The sequence below is a fragment of the Lutra lutra genome, chromosome 1 (genome assembly GCF_902655055.1).
Source record: "Lutra lutra chromosome 1, mLutLut1.2, whole genome shotgun sequence".
In the NCBI taxonomy this organism is placed as follows: Eukaryota; Metazoa; Chordata; class Mammalia; order Carnivora; family Mustelidae; genus Lutra; species Lutra lutra.
In genome coordinates this window covers 60,727,450-60,743,052 of record NC_062278.1, presented here as the reverse complement: position 1 = coordinate 60,743,052, position 15,603 = coordinate 60,727,450, and positions in this window count along the sequence as shown.

The window sequence follows — 15,603 nt, the reverse complement described above, 5'->3', positions numbered from 1 at the left end:
CAGCCATAAGAAACACAATCTCAGTTTTCCCTGTTATAAAATGGGGCAATGCATACTTTACTAGATGGATGTCAGATAGTCTAGATAGTTGAGATGTCAGCATAGCTAGCTATTTTATGGAAAGGCATGGTACAAAGCATCACAGGTGCTATAATATGGTAAGAAACTTAACTCCAGGACCCTAAAAGGTTTTATGCAGAAGTCCAAGCAAGAGTTTCATTTTGAACCTTATCAGTGTTCCTTGATTATTAAATGTAAAAAGGATCTTGATTTTTAAAAATTTAAACTCTAAACATTCCTAGAGTGTGGCCTAAGTGGTAGTATTAAAATGAGGCTCCTGTACAGTCATATCAGCTATCACCTAATTCCTCAGGTATTTTGCTTCTTTGCCCTCCCCTTCCTTCTAGAAACCTATAACCCTTTAGTCTGCTTCTGTATGTCTGTGTGTGTAGGGATGAGTGTGTGTGTGTGCCTGTGTGCATACTGGTGGACTCAGTGGGCTCAGGTCTCAGGGAAATTGCAGAAACTGTGTCTGGTTTGCCAAGTAAGGCTTTGATTTCCTTTGTTCCTACTGCTGGAGCCTCCTAGGCTGATTAAGTCGGGGGCTTCTCCTAGGTTTTGTTGGCCCATGAATGGAGCCTCTTCAGTGCTCACTGGAGTGCAATATCATTGATACTTCCTCCGCCTGCCTCCCTTCCTCTCCCAGCCCAGCTGAGCTGATGGATTAATCCTGCTGTGTACTTGGAGGGCTCACTGGCAGAAATGCAAGCTGGGGTGGAAAAAGGGGATTGGGGTTGAAAAGCACGATGGAGACCTTCCTCCTAGCATCTAAACCCTTCATTTTGCTGAACTGAGACCCAGTGTGAAGCAGTTAGGGACCTGGCCTGAGTCTGGCAGTAGCTAGTCAGGGTGAGCCCTAACCTCCAGGGCCATCTACTCTTCCCACCATGAGACACTTCTGAGAGGAAGGCCTGCCAGAGCTCTGTGGTTTTCATTGTAGGACAGTAACCCCATATCTAGACATATCTTTTGTTCACTGATGTATCATTGTCCCACATTGATAATGCTGTCTACATCATAGTAAGCACTCAAAAACATTTTTTATAGTATGAATGAATGAATGAATCAATAGAAATTACAATCCCTTGCATTATCACTGAAGAAGAAAAACAGATTGGGCAGGGAAGGATATGCACCTTCTTTCTTCTTGGCTTTCAGTCCCTCCCCAACTTCCACCATCTCTGTCTCCAACTCCAATCACGGTTTCCTGACTTCCTCTCCTCCTCCTCTTCAAAATAATGTGGTTCCTCATCTTCACAACAGAATAAAAATAGCTGATAGCCATTTAAAAGTAACACCTTCCAGAGGTCATTTCAGAAAAACTCTAAGCCTTAAGCCAAAATGATGCACCTCTGATGGTAGAATTTTAGGCATTGGCCAATAAACAGGAAAGGGGGTAAGAGGTAATAGACCTTTTGGGGCTCATTATAATCCAGCACATTCACAGCCTTGCTGTGCTATGGGCCACTGAAATGGAATTTCAGAGAAACTTTACCATTGAACATGGAATAGCAGCCAGAAAGCAGCTAAATCTCATCAGCAAATTGATTTTTTTGAAGAGGATCTGAGAAAAGTAGGGCATTTGTATGGTGATATCCCCAGTGCAAATTAGCGAAACTTTAAAAAATGCAATTTCATAATACATAGTGAGAACAAAAATATTTAAACCACTTGATACAGACATCTTACTTGTGAATTTATTCTAAGAACATAGTCAAAAATAAGAGAAAAGCTTTGTGCACAAGAGGTACATTGTTTAATTATTTATAATAGTTAAAATTTGAAAAAAAAAAAAAAAAAAGCCAAAACCAAAACCCAAATCCTAAATGGTGAATAACAATGAGAAAAAAACACAAGGTAAGTTATACAACAATAACAGATCTGACTTACGCTGTATGTGAACAATTTACTAGCTGTAAGAACTTAGGTATATTATCTAACATCTCCAAGGCTCAGTCTCCTTGTCTGTAAAATTCCTTCTCTGTTTAAAAGTGCCTAATTCATGGAGCTGTGAGGATTAAATGAGATCATCGTTATCACTTATTTCTATTACTACTATTTCCGTAGGTGGCATTGTATCTTTGTGGAAAGAATCAGTGGAGCTAAATCTCCCAACATTGTAGTTAAATGGATATTACAGGAACCATGCTGAGGCCTGAGGCCCCCTTATGAGTACACATCTTCTTATCAGTATGGATTTGGGATTTGATTCCAAACAGGCAGGACTAGAAGGTATCTTTGCCCAGAGGTTGCTTCACATTTTCATCCCCAATTAACCAAAAATAACTTGGCTTTGAAGAACAGGGCAGATAATCCCTTTCTTTCAACTGTTTTGCCTGGATACATTCTGTGGAGAGAATTGTGGGAAGAATGGAAAGGACAGAGGTGAAAGGGTCCAATTAATGAGATAGGTTCTTCTAAGGCTTTGCAGCTGAACTTGCATTTAACCACAGAGCTACTCACAAAGCATTGACCTGCTCCCTTTTTCTCAACCCACAACTCAGTTCTCAAATCTGATGTTATTGCTGGGCTGGCAGATCTGGAACCCCTCAAAGAGCAGGGGATGCCTAATTGGGGAATCTCTGAGAGTTATCATTAACGAGCACTCTGGTCTTGGACCTTGAAAAAAAATAATCAACGCATTGACTCAATTTGCACAGCTTTATCCTTTTTCCCACCCCCTCTTGCCCCTTTATTTACCTACCGCAGATTGGCTCCAAATCTGGGATTTTTCTCTTTTTAACTGTTCATGGGATAGTAATTTGATCTTCTTGGCTGATTGTCTATTTGTCTTTTGTTGGAGGTGTGTGTGTGTGTGTGTGTGTGTGTGTGTGTGTATACTGGTGAACACGTTTACAGTGAAGTTCCTAGCGTTGCTCCTGGTGCTTGTAAATTTATGCCAATGGATAAGTTGGGGTACACAATTCTTGGGTACAGCTTGTGTATCTTGAGATTTAAGTATCTGTTCACATTTGTATGTCTGAGTATTTGGACATATTTACATCAACTCTTATGTTGGCCAAAGAGAACAGCCTGCCAAGAGAAGCATATGTAGAAATCCTCCTACTTGAGGATTTCTAGAATGATATAACTCTTCAAATGAATGAGAGAGGAGGTGGTGCAATGCAAGGCTTGCAATTATACTCCATACGCTTTCTAGGTTATTTAAGAAAGCAGGCAGGACCACCTTGTGATTTTCATGGGCCCTAGGTACTTTGGCCTTCCTCCATATAAAATTATTTAAAATTACCCTTTATGACTCTGTTGGTACACATTATATTCATTTTTCTCCTGATTTTATAATACATTGAAACATTTTCATGGGTCCTTAAAAAGATGGTTCCTAGCTCCATCTGCCTGCCACATCTAGGGGGTGCTGGTGTGGAGCTGGGACATAGCTAAGGGTGCGGGGGGACTCTGGTGAAAGGGACCCACCTCCCCACCAAAGCTCCATTACTGTCGACTTCCATAGAAAAACAACTGAGAGGTTATGGATTTTATAAAATCTATGACTGACATTTCTTGTTTACCAGCAAGAAGTAAGATACTGTAGTAGTTCTTGAAATCAGTCTGACTTGGAGGTGAATTCCAACTCCACCACCTACTAGCCACGTGACCTTGGGCAATCATTTATCCCTTCTGAGCCTCAGTTTCCTCATTTTAGTATATAGTAACTAATATACTTGCGGCATGGTGAGAATTTAAGGAAGTGACAGAGGTAAGATGCTCTAGCCCCCTGCCTGGCCCTCTGGGTAAGCAGCCATTACCTAGCAGCTGTTATCATTTACTTCTCAGTTCTCCTTGGAGGCTTTGGTGCAGGATGAATTCAGTCACCTGGCATGTAGTGTAATTAAATCTTGGGGTATACATATACGCAGATGAGTAAAAGTCTGGTGTTCTTAGTGAAACAATTCACTCGATGCTTGAGACATACCAATAGCACACAAACAGTTCCCTCACGCTGGTTCTTTACTTTTCTGGCTGAACCTTATGCCCATCCTTTAGCTCCAGTGTGTCAGATTCTTGCTACAGCTTGTGACGACCGCCTTAGAGGCTCCATCCTTCTCTGGAACCTTGTAGTCCACTTTCAAGTGTCTATCCTTCAGACTCCTCTTTCTCACGCTCAGGATAAGGCTTTCCATTAAAATCTCCCCTTCCCCAAACCTGAGTTTCCTGTTTCTCCCCACATTTGATTTTTCTAGTTCATCCCTGCATCCCTCCACATATCCTAAAATTAACAGCTACGTTTTTCCCCCTTTCTACTTATCCTATACCAACCAGGTGCTGCATCTGCAAAGTTTCATTTAATCTTCCAAATAATGCTGTGAGGTAGTCATGATAATCTTCATTTTCACAGATGAGGAAACTGAACCTTATAGCAGTTAGGCAACTCCAGTCTTATGGGATTTGAATCTTTATCTTTCTGGTGCCAAACACGTAATATGCTTTTTCCATTAATTAGGTCCACAATCTCTTATATGCAATTCTTCCCATCTAAAAAAAGAGTTCTAAAAATCACAAAAACTTGTTTTTCCCTTAAAACTTTCTTTTTTGTAAAAAAAAAAAAACCCAAAAAACAAAAAACAAACCTGAGATGAACTGCTGTGAGGCTAGTTATAATATTCATTTATCTCAATTGGGGTGATTAGTAACAGTAGGACATCCTGTGGACTGCTTTTTCGGCTAAACATGCTATTACTTAAAGTTTAAAGAAGAAGTAATAAGCCCCAGACCAGAGCATTCCCCTCTTAGGCTGAGTGGTGCAGGACCCCTTGTGTCCCAGTGGTGACCCTGCAGAGTAACTGAAGACAGGCACGTTGGAACTCTGAACCATAATCCTGCAGCTAAGCCAAAGCAAGATTCCATGTGGGCTGATATTAGATTTCCCACCCAGGTCCCAGCAGAGCTGAGGCAAACTGGCTAAACAGCTCTTCCCAATAACCAAATCTGGGCCATAGCATAGCAAAACAATTCTCCCAAATTGGCTATCGAGGGGAGAAGATTAAATCCTGCTGCCAACAAAAGGGTCGCAACATGGGACAGCTCATGCAAAAAGGCAAGAGTAAAATAGCCAGCTGAGTGTCCTCTGTTTAGGATAGCAAGATGTTCAGATTACATGAGATATCACAAACATGAATGCCTCATTGAGTAGCCCTCAGTAACAATTCCTACCCTGCTCCTTACACCACTGGGATCGATGGGGAGACTGGGTGTTCAAAATGGAGCTGTATGGGCAGAAGAGAAGAAGACACAGAAGAGATACCAGCTCTGGGGACTTGAGCTAGGACCTGAGATATCTGGTCCCTGGAATTTCCATAGTGAGCAGTGTCCTTCATCTCTTGAAAAGAGGGAGCTGAAACTCAGCCAAAAATACAGGATCTCCAGGTCTCTGAGATTTGGAAACCTGATAAGAGTGTGACATGGGAAAGAGTGGATAGGTGTGGATGTGGTGATTGCTGGTGGAAACCTAGTGCCAAACTGTCATCTGTGAGGCCTAAGCAGGGCTGGTCTTCCTTAGAGAGCTGTCAGAAGTGGATCCCTGCGAGGCTGTTATAGATTGCACTAATGGCCCTTCCAGACAGTGGCTATAAGCCAGAGAGTCTGCAGAACCTCATCCAATGGAGGGAAAAATCAGTGGGGAGTGAGCATTTAGCCATAAAAGCTCTCAAAGCAACCCCCAACTTCATATCTCATTTCTCCATTCTTATTCCAGAAATGGCTGAGGAGACTCTTGGCTTCTCCTATTGGGGTGATGTCATTTCTGTGTATGGACTTTACTTCAGTGAGATGATGTGATCCGTCCCTCACCAGAACAGGGAAAATAACACTTTTCAGACTGGAACAGAACTTAATCTAACATACTCTTGGGCTCTGCAAAAGTGCACCGAGTACCTTGTCTCTTCTTTCTGGGCATTGTCTCAGTTGAGGGTGGGAAGGGATTGGGAGAGGAGGTTCATATGAAAGAGACAGCATCGGGTGTGGGTGCTTGGCTACTCCTTAGGTTCTTTGGTCACTTAGATGAAAAGGTACAAAGAATAGCCCATCACTTCCAACATCTTGGTACTTAGATGCCATCAGGGGTAACTGCTAGTGATGCCTGAAGACTATCACAGTGGGAGAATTAGCGATTTGGAAAGAGCCCTGGACAGCATCAAAGACTACTCATATTTAGGGATGAGCACACAGATGCCCAGGGAGGCTAAGGGACATTCTTAAATGATGGAAGAAATGTAGACTAAGAAGTCACATGGTTTCCCTGTGGCATCTTGGCAGAAAAACCAAAGCGGTTCTCTTTGCTGTGAGAAAATGGCCAACATGGTCACAGGTGCTATCTCCAGTCTCAGCAAGCTTGCGGTGTGGGCCCCTTGTCCACTTTTACTAAAATGCTTACTTTGCCACTGCCTAATTTTTAGAGACCAAGATACATTGTTATACCTCTGATCTAGGAGCTCTTACTCATTTGGGGGAAGAGACATTTCTTCAGCACATCCCTAAGTGATCTAACTGATTCACTCAGAGAATTTATTCTCCTCTTTAGAATCTGAGGGAAAGTAATTTCTGACAGCCCCAATTTGTTTCATTTTCAGTGAACCTCACAACCCCTTGTTCTTCCTTCCCAGAGCACTTTAAGTATTGTAGCTCCTTTCCCTAATGCTCCTTCCAGAAAGTACTTCATGGAGTGTAACAATTATTAGAGAATGACTGGGTGAGCTTTTTGGAAACTCCAAACTTTCAGTCTCTCAGTTCAAGCGAAGTCTCTGAATGAATGACGATTTTAATGTTTGCTTGCTTAGTTCAACATTAGGTTTGAATAAATAGCATTTTATTTTTTTTCACACTTTTATCCTGCTCAGGATAGGTTGTTGGAGAAGGAACCTGAAACAAAACATAACCTGCTTTCCCAATTTTTCTTGGAGACCCAGCATTCGGCCTAATCCTTAGAGTGGGAAGTCAGACATGAATGGATTCATTCCTACTTGATTTTTAAGGAAGAGAGCACACATCAGCCCCCAAACCTGAAACCCTGTTTACCTAAGCAGTCTGTTACTGATACATTAAAGAATGATAGTTTAAGATTTAGCAGTTCCCTTCATCAATACTAAACAAGCTACTCAAAGTAACCTTTGAGAATAAGGCCCTGTATAAGTCAACCACACCATCTCATGAACTGAAGTGTCCATAGAAAACAATACTTTCCAAAGCTAGGAAGTTTTCTATGAGTGTCTAGGTACGTGTGGGGAAGCAGGTTTTGAGTAGAAGGGGAAGCTGAAAGTGCGGGAGAATCTATTGTTTTTTACAGATTTTGTCTTTCTCCTTTATCCCATCTGGAAAATTATTTCTGCTCATTTGAATGCCCTTGAAAAGTAAGGAAAAATAAGGAATATAAGAAAAAATAAGGAAAATCAGAAAAAACAAGGTGAAAACACTTCAAAGCTAACATAAATTTAAATTAGATAATACTGCCAACAATTTCCTAGAATTTCGTTGATGCTTGAGCGCCAGGTGGTTGGGACCATGTGAAGAGGTTCATTAGGGAAGTGAATTTTGGCTTCAGGTCTATTCAAGCATGAAAAGTTTTCATGGCTCCAAGAGAAATGTTGAAGAGGAATCTGAGCCCCTCTTACTTAGCCACTCTCATTTCTGAGCTCTAACCATTTTTTTTTTTTTAAAGATTTTATCTACTTATTTGAGAGAGATGGACAGAGGGCACAAGCAGGTGGATGGGCCGGGGGAAAGAGGGAGCCCATTGCCTGGCTTGATCCCAGAACCCTGGGATCATGACCTGAGCAGATGACAGACGCTTAACCTACTGAGCCCCCCAGGGACCCGTGAGATCTAACCGTTCGTGGTCTCATTTAAATTTCAAGAGGACTTGAAAATCCAAGAAAGACATGATAAAGACAATCATTTTGTCCTTATATTCTGATAAGGAGATAAGAGATGGGAAGAGAACCCATCGTGAAGAGTACTTGGGAAGAGAGGCCCTGATCGTGACTGCTTCTCCAAGGCTATGGCTTATGCTTTTTATGTATTTTATTGAGATACCACAAAATTCACATTTTAAAGTGCATTATTCAGGAGGGTTTAGTACATACCTATGGCCATTACTTAATTCCAGAACAATCGGATTCTTCACCCAACCCCCACCCTCAATCCAGTTGCTAGTGCATAGGCCTGCCTCAAGTATACAATGTTACTCCTTCACTCAGCAAACATTTGTTGGGCAGTGACCAAACTCTGGGCACAGGATAATTTAAGCCTACCCTTCTTCACAGAGGGACCACAGCACAAAGTGTCAAACCTTACCTTAGGGAGCAAAGCCTTCAGGGATACAGTAAAGTGTGCAGGAGTGGGACTGTGGTAGATGGGGGACGGGGGGCATTCGCCAGTGGCTTGGTGCTGGCTGAAGGGGGAGGAACTGTGATTGGCAGTGAATGTGCGGAGGGATCATATGGTCTGCGGGAAGATTCCCTTAAGTACCCACAGGCTCACGGCTTTCAGGAGTCATTACCTCCTCAGAGGAGCTTGGGCCAGCAAACCAGCCCTGTGTGTTTCCAGACTCCTACTCCTCTCCTCCACATTTCCTGCTCAGTCCATGCCCAGCTGCAAAACTTCTTTCCATCTTTAGCAAGTTCCATTTTCTTTTTTCTCCCTTAGTTTTCTTTTGCATGTCTTTTCCCCATTATTTCCCCCAGAAATCTCCTTTGCTTTTATCATCTTTTCCTTTCACTTCTTTTCTCCTAGTCTTTCCCCCACGCACCCCAGGTACCCAGCAGGCTTGGCGGGGAGAGTTGTCACAGAAAGGACTGTTTAGAGCTAAGAAAGAAACTGTGTCCCTTCCTGCAATGCCATTACTTAAAATTACATTAACATAAAATAATAGCTATTCAGCTCTTACTCGGAACTAGGCACTGTACTAAAGTCTTTACAGGTTTTGTCTCATTTAATCCTCACCACAATCCAGTAAGGTAGATGCTGTTATGATCCACAGTTTACAGATGGGAAACCCCAGCCTTACAGCAGTTAAATCACTTGTTTGATAGAAGCTAGTAAATGGTGGCGAGCCACCCCGGGCCAGCTCTGTTTGAGTGCAAAGCCTAGGTTGTGATTTATAAAACCTTACTTGCTTTCTGGGCCTCTATCTTTCCTCAGACCCACCTCCCACCGAAGCTGGTTCCCTCTCTCTTCCTGAAGTGAACTTTGCCGTAGAGTTGGCTTCTCTCCAGTGTAGCAAGCTGGAGGATCCTTGGCCTGGGCTTAGCTCTGAGCTCCATGGAGTATTGTAACTGCTGGTACTAGGGTAATAAAATCTTAATGGTCTCCAGAAAAGACGGGCTGTAAATTCTTCTGAAGTCCCACTTTGGGTGTAAAGGTTCACGCCTCTCTTCCCCCTCCTCCTCTTCCTCCTCCACTCCCGCCTCCATGAACTCTCCTGGGTTTCATGAAAGGGGCCGTGCATTAAAACAAGGCACAGAAATCCCAGCAGCCTCCAGCTCCAGCCAGGGCTGTGTTTTGTCTAAAGAACGTTCTTAAAAAAAAAAAAAATGTTTGGAACCAACTTTGTTCAGGATCATAGACACATAGCTTATGCTTTGGGGAACAATATGGAAAAAAGAAGCAGCAGAGGAAAATGGCCAAGAAGGATAAGAGAAAGGAAACAAGAATAACCCTGAGCATGTAAGGATGCCCAGAGAAAAACTTTGTGAACACAACACCCAAGGGGTTCTGGGATTTTTTCCTCCCTCAATTGTTTTTGATATTGTTACCTGGGTCCTGATAAGCCAGCTATGGTCAAAATGCATTTGGCTGTTTGGAACTGAGCTGGGAAATAAATATCAGCAGAGCCCCGAGAGGGACTCAAATCTCATTTCTTCCTTCAGGGGGCAAGTGAGCGGATTCGGAGCACCTGGGAGCCTGGTGCGGGGAGACTAACAAAGGGGCCCCTTTCAGAGTTCCCTTGCTGCCTCTGCCTAATAACTGACCCACTCACATTTAGAGAAAGTGTGAATGTCAGACAGTGACCTGGGAAAGTGACCACTGGGACAGATGTCTTAGGAGCAGTATGACCTATTTCCCAGCCATCACAGCACAACAAGGTCACTTTGACTTCTCTCCCCCACAGAAGAGGCAGTCCCAAGTGGGGGTCTGGAGGGCCGAGCTCAGACAAAGAATGTATGTGCAGGTTAAGGATGGGTGAAACCCAGTGGCCCTGGGGCTTGATAAACACCACAAAAGGGTTTTATGTGTCCTGTGTGATAAAAGCCAAATATACTTGGGGCGCCTGGGTGACCGAGTGGGTTAAGACTCTGCCCTCAGCTCGGTTCGTGATCTCAGGGTCCTGGGATCAAGTCCCGCATCTCCGCATCAGGCCCTCTGCTCAGTGGGGAGCCTGCCCCTCCGCCCCTGCCTGTCTCTTTGCCTAGTTGTGATCTCTCTCTCTCTGTGTCAAATAAATAAATAAAATCTTAAAAAAAAAAAAAGCCAAATGTACTTGTCCAAATCCTGCTTCTCTCTTCAATTCTAAACCCTTGTGCATTTCACAGGAATGAAATTGATGTTTGTCAGATTCCTATACCCCAACCTCATTGAAAGGAGGATAGATTGGAGTTGGCTTACGTACCAGGAAGTCTAGGATTTGTTTCTCTAATTTACTCCTCATGCTTTTCTGATCAAGATTGGAGTACAATGGCAGGACCAGCAGCAACTAGGTCCGTCCTTGGCTGGCCAACTGGTCAAGGACATGATTGCTACCAAAGTGTGTGCGTGTGTGTGTGTGTGTGTGTGTGTGTGTGTGTAAAGGAGAGAGGGTAGGGAGTGGATAATCTGCATTACCACTGTTCTCTGAACCCCCCACCTCAAATTTGAGTAAAGTGTTTAAAGAAACTTTGGGAGTTGTTTCCTTTCTTCAGATGTCATTTTGGGAGGAATGTACAAACTTTTCTCTATTTTCTTCTGTATATATTTCGACGTTCCTTGAAGGCAGGGATTTCATTTTATGCATTTCTCTGAGTCTAGCAGAGTACCTGGAGCCCAGTATTTGCTCAGTTATTGTTTGTGGAAGAGAAGTCGACATTAAGGGAGTGCATTTCAGCCACTGTCTTGAGCTCCTCCCTGAGTCTCCTTTTCCTTTTGTAGCCCTCCTATAGATCAGGAGATGGTGTCTCCGAAGTCCCCAGACTTCTCTTTCTCTCCTTTTATTTTTAATACTTAAAAAATATTGCCTTTCTACAGACAACTTCCAAACTCCTTTGTTCTTGCCACTCCAAACCACCTTTTCCCAATTACCCTCTTCTGACTCTTTGGGAACCTTCTTTCAGAAGGAAAGCAGTAGGCAGAAGATACTCTTTTGGCATCTCAATGTGGCTAAGACTGCTTTTCTGTGACTCTTTTTCCTGGCAAAGCTTCTCCCTTTGCACCAGCCCAGAGCCTTAGACTCCTCCACTGAACTCATCAGGGACAGAGCCGGGCAGTGTAGTGTGCTGAAGTCCAGAGTGAGAGGGGGTTGGAGGCGCCCCTGGGCATTGGCGTCTGGGGAGGGCCTGAGGTGTGGAGGACAGAAGGCAGTCTGTGGTTGGCAGGTCTCAGAGGCTGTGTGTGGCAGGGCTGTGCACACAGTGCCTTTGCACATGGGGCCTCATGGCCACTGGTGAGATGCCTATCCTTTGGAAGGACGCTTCGGGCTACCATCCCTCTACATTGCCTTTCCTCCTAATCTCAAACTCACAATAGTGTGAAAGATCTTTGTCTCCATTTCCTCTCCAGAGAAGTAAGTCCTGCCCCCTTCTTTTTTTTTTTTTTAAGATGTTATTTATTTGTTGACAGAGAGAGACACAGCAAGAGCAGAAACACAAGTAAGGGTAGTAGGAGAGGGGAAGCAGGCCTCCCGCTGAACAGGGAGGCCAATGCAGGGCTTGATCTCAGGACTCTGGGATTGTGATCCAAGCTGAAGGCAGATGCTTGATGACTGAGCCACCCAGGTGTCCCAGTCCTGCCTCCTTCTTGACCACAAAGGAAAGACCCTAAAAAGCTTGACTCTAAAATGCTTCAAACTCTGCAAAGCCTCCAGCCCCCAGCCTCCAGCCTGCCTATCTACCCTGTGGTTCTCCAATTTGAGAATAATTAGCTTATGAAAGCGCAGGGTACTGAGCCCTATTCTGGGAGTTTCTGTTCAGTAGGTACTGGGTGGGGCCTGAAATCTGGCATTTCTAACAGGTTCCCAGGATATGCTGACATCACTGAGGGGGACCCCATCAGACCAGCAGGCCCACTGATCTGCTCGTCAGAAACCGCTCAGACCCTGTCTCCCTCAGCCACAGTCAGGGCTGCCGATTACTGAGTTTGCTTCCTGCTTAGCTTTTCCGATGCTTTTATCTCATTTAACCCTCACAACAACCCATGAGGTAACTACTGTCGATATTCCCATTTTAAGGAGGAAGAAACTGAGGCACAGAGAGGTTATATATCTTGCCTAATAGAAGTGGCTAAGCTGAGTTTCAAAGCTGGGCAGGATTGACTGAAGCTTGTGTATTTAATCACTCTGCCATACTGCTTTCATGGTCTAAGGATATTTTTTTCCAAATGGACGTCTTCTACCTCAGAAACATGGGGCTTTGCAAACAAGGTGCCCTTTCATTCCAAACCTCCCCCTCCCCAAATTTCTCTCCTGCTGGCTAAGTACAGCTGGAGAAAGCACACATTTAATCTCTATTAAGACCTTCAGACTTTTTGGAGAGGAAGTCTGACTCGGGAAAGAAGGCTGAAGTACTGAAGTATTTAAAGAAAGGCAGTTTTATTGCCTTCCATAACATGGTAATACAAATGAAATGAATGACTAATGGAGCAGTTCCAAGAATTCCTCTTAGCCTTTTGGAATAAATAAATATGGCTCATTTACATATAAACAACTGCGTTAAAGAGCTGGGGCTGATTATCTGAGTTCCGGTTAAAAATACATAAGAATTTTGCCACTGGAGTGCCTGGGTGGCTCAGTGGGTTAAGCCTATGCTTCGGCTCAGGTCATGGTCTCAGGGTCCTGGGATTGAGCCCCACATGGGGCTCTCTGCTCAGCAGGGAGCCTACCCCCCGCTGCCCCCTCTCTGCCTGCCTCTCTGCCTACTTGTATTCTGTCAAATAAATAAATAAAATCTTTAAAAAAAAATAATTTTGCTACTGATTTTTTGGAGGCTCGATATGAATCAAGCATCCATGTTGTGGAATATGCAACCTTTAAGGTCATCTCATCAAATGATTCCTTTACCTTTTGCTGCTAGATTTGGGTGTCGGTGTCTCAGGAGAACTCTCTGGCAAAATCCACAAACAGGTAACTATTAAGTCGAGACACAGTTTGATGCCAACCAGGCAGGCTAGGATTTGATTTTAAACAAAGAGAGTTCAGACCTCTTGGTGCTTTGCTTCAGCCCGGGTTCCTACACTTAGACTGAGAGCTTGCTTAAGTTATAGATTTTTCCGGAGATTCTAGTTTACACTGTGTCTAGAGGGACCAGGGAATCTGCAACATATATTTTCTCAAATTTTATTTTGTTCTTCTTTTTTTCTCTTATCAATGTTTTTTTACCCCTACCTCTGCAGTTCAAAGGCACCAGACTTTGAGAAACAATGCCAGGTTGTGTGTGGGGGGGAGGGGTTTGGGGAGGGTCTCAGACACTTCCAGTGGTTCCAACGCTCGCTTCACATTGGACTCACCTGCAGCTCTTTAAAAACAAACAAACAAACAAAACAAAACAAAAACACACCAATTCCCTGGGCTCTCCTTAGGACTCAGGAAAGTGAAATTTCTAAAAGTGCACCTGGACAGTGGCATTAACAGAACAAAAAGCAAACCAAAAAAATGCCCCTGGGTGATTCTAAGGTGGGGGCGGGTGTTGAAAACCACTAAGTCTGATTTGGAGCAGGACAGTTAGGGGTCTGTGTAGCTGAGGGTAAAAAGCGAAAAAGGAGAAGACACGATATGCTGAATGTATGGGTGGATGGGTGGGTGTCTTTTCCAAATTAGAAGGAACTCCTGCAGGCACCTGGGTGGCTCAGTTGGTTCAGCAACTGCCTCCAGCTTGGGTCATGATCCTGGAGTCCCAGGATGGAGGGAGTCCCGCAGAGGGCTCCCTGCTCGGCATGGAGTCTGCTTCTCCCTCTGACCCTCCCCCTTCTCATGCTCTCTCTTTCTCTCTCTCTCTCATTCTCTTTTCCTCTCAAAATAAATAAATAAATAAATAAATAAATAAAGTCTTTTAAAATAATAATAATAATAAAGAAGGAACTCCTAAGATAGAAGACCCCAGCTTAGGAAAGAGCTGCTGCCCAGTTTGGAAGCTTCTGTGGGTCCTTCCTGCGTCCGATTCCTCTCCTGTGTACTGTAGGGACCATCACGGAGGGCGGGGGCCATCAGCCGAAGGTGCCTTGGCAGGGACTTCATGCTCATTTCTGTGGGGCCCACAGGCACTTGGCCCTCCGTCTGTCCTAGGCTGCTCTCCGCCCCTCAGATCTGGCAGCCCCACAAACTTCTGGCACCCGGTTCTTTCTGAATGATATCCCTTCAGCTTCAGCCCAGGGGCTCTGGCTTTTCTGTTTGTTTTCTTTTTTCTTTCTTATTTAAGAAGCTCAAGAGAACTTAAAAACCAGACCCTTGAAAGCTAAGCATTTCTAATCACATAAAGGTGTCTCTGCAGGGCCTGGGCTGAAGAGGGTTTGTTTGGGGGCTTTCATCTTTCTGTGGATCTCCTTCCTTCTTCAAACAATCTTTCTGGGCTCTTATCCACCCAGCTTGTTTGCCGGACGCCCACCCCCATCATCTCCACGTTTGGGGCCCAGAGGGGAGAGGAGTGGAGGGGGTGGCTGAGGGCCTGAGGGGGAAGGGAGGAAGTAGTCAGCCCCCATGCTGGGTCCAAGAAGACTTTGTGAGAAAGGCCCTCTCCATCTGCAGCCCAGCCCGGTGGGAGTCAATTAATTCTGAATAACCTAAACCGACAGAGGTATTTGCATTCACAACCTGACTGATGACCGTATAAAATTGATTTATGAATTAAAGTGCTTCCCCTCCCTTTATCCCAATTCAGGCTGTAATTGATTATACGTGCTGCAGCGAAATTAAATAAAAGAAAATTAAAAAGAAAAGAAAAAGGAAAGTGAAAAAAAGAGAGGCCCTTGCTTGGCGGTCTGGCCTTCTCAGGGCTCCTTGGGATTAGCCATTCTATTCATCGCATATCAGTTTTTCTTTAAAAAGTTACTTCCCCTTTGTCTCCACCCCACGGTGGCTCCCCCCCCCTCTGCTATCGCCAGCATTCTCTCCTGCCTCCTCCCACCGGCTGATCCTTGGTGGGGGGGGTTGTGGGTAACCAGCCAGTTACTCTCCTGTTCCCTGGACCTAGACAGGGAGAAGCGAGGAGGACTTGTCCCAGGTAGCACTGTGCCCACAGACACTGAGAAGCAACAAGGGTGTCTTCTATCTTCTGCCTCCCTCTTAGGTGCGAGTCTCTCACCTTGTCTCCTTTCTGACTGCTTCCCATTCCACAGGCACACAATCAAAAT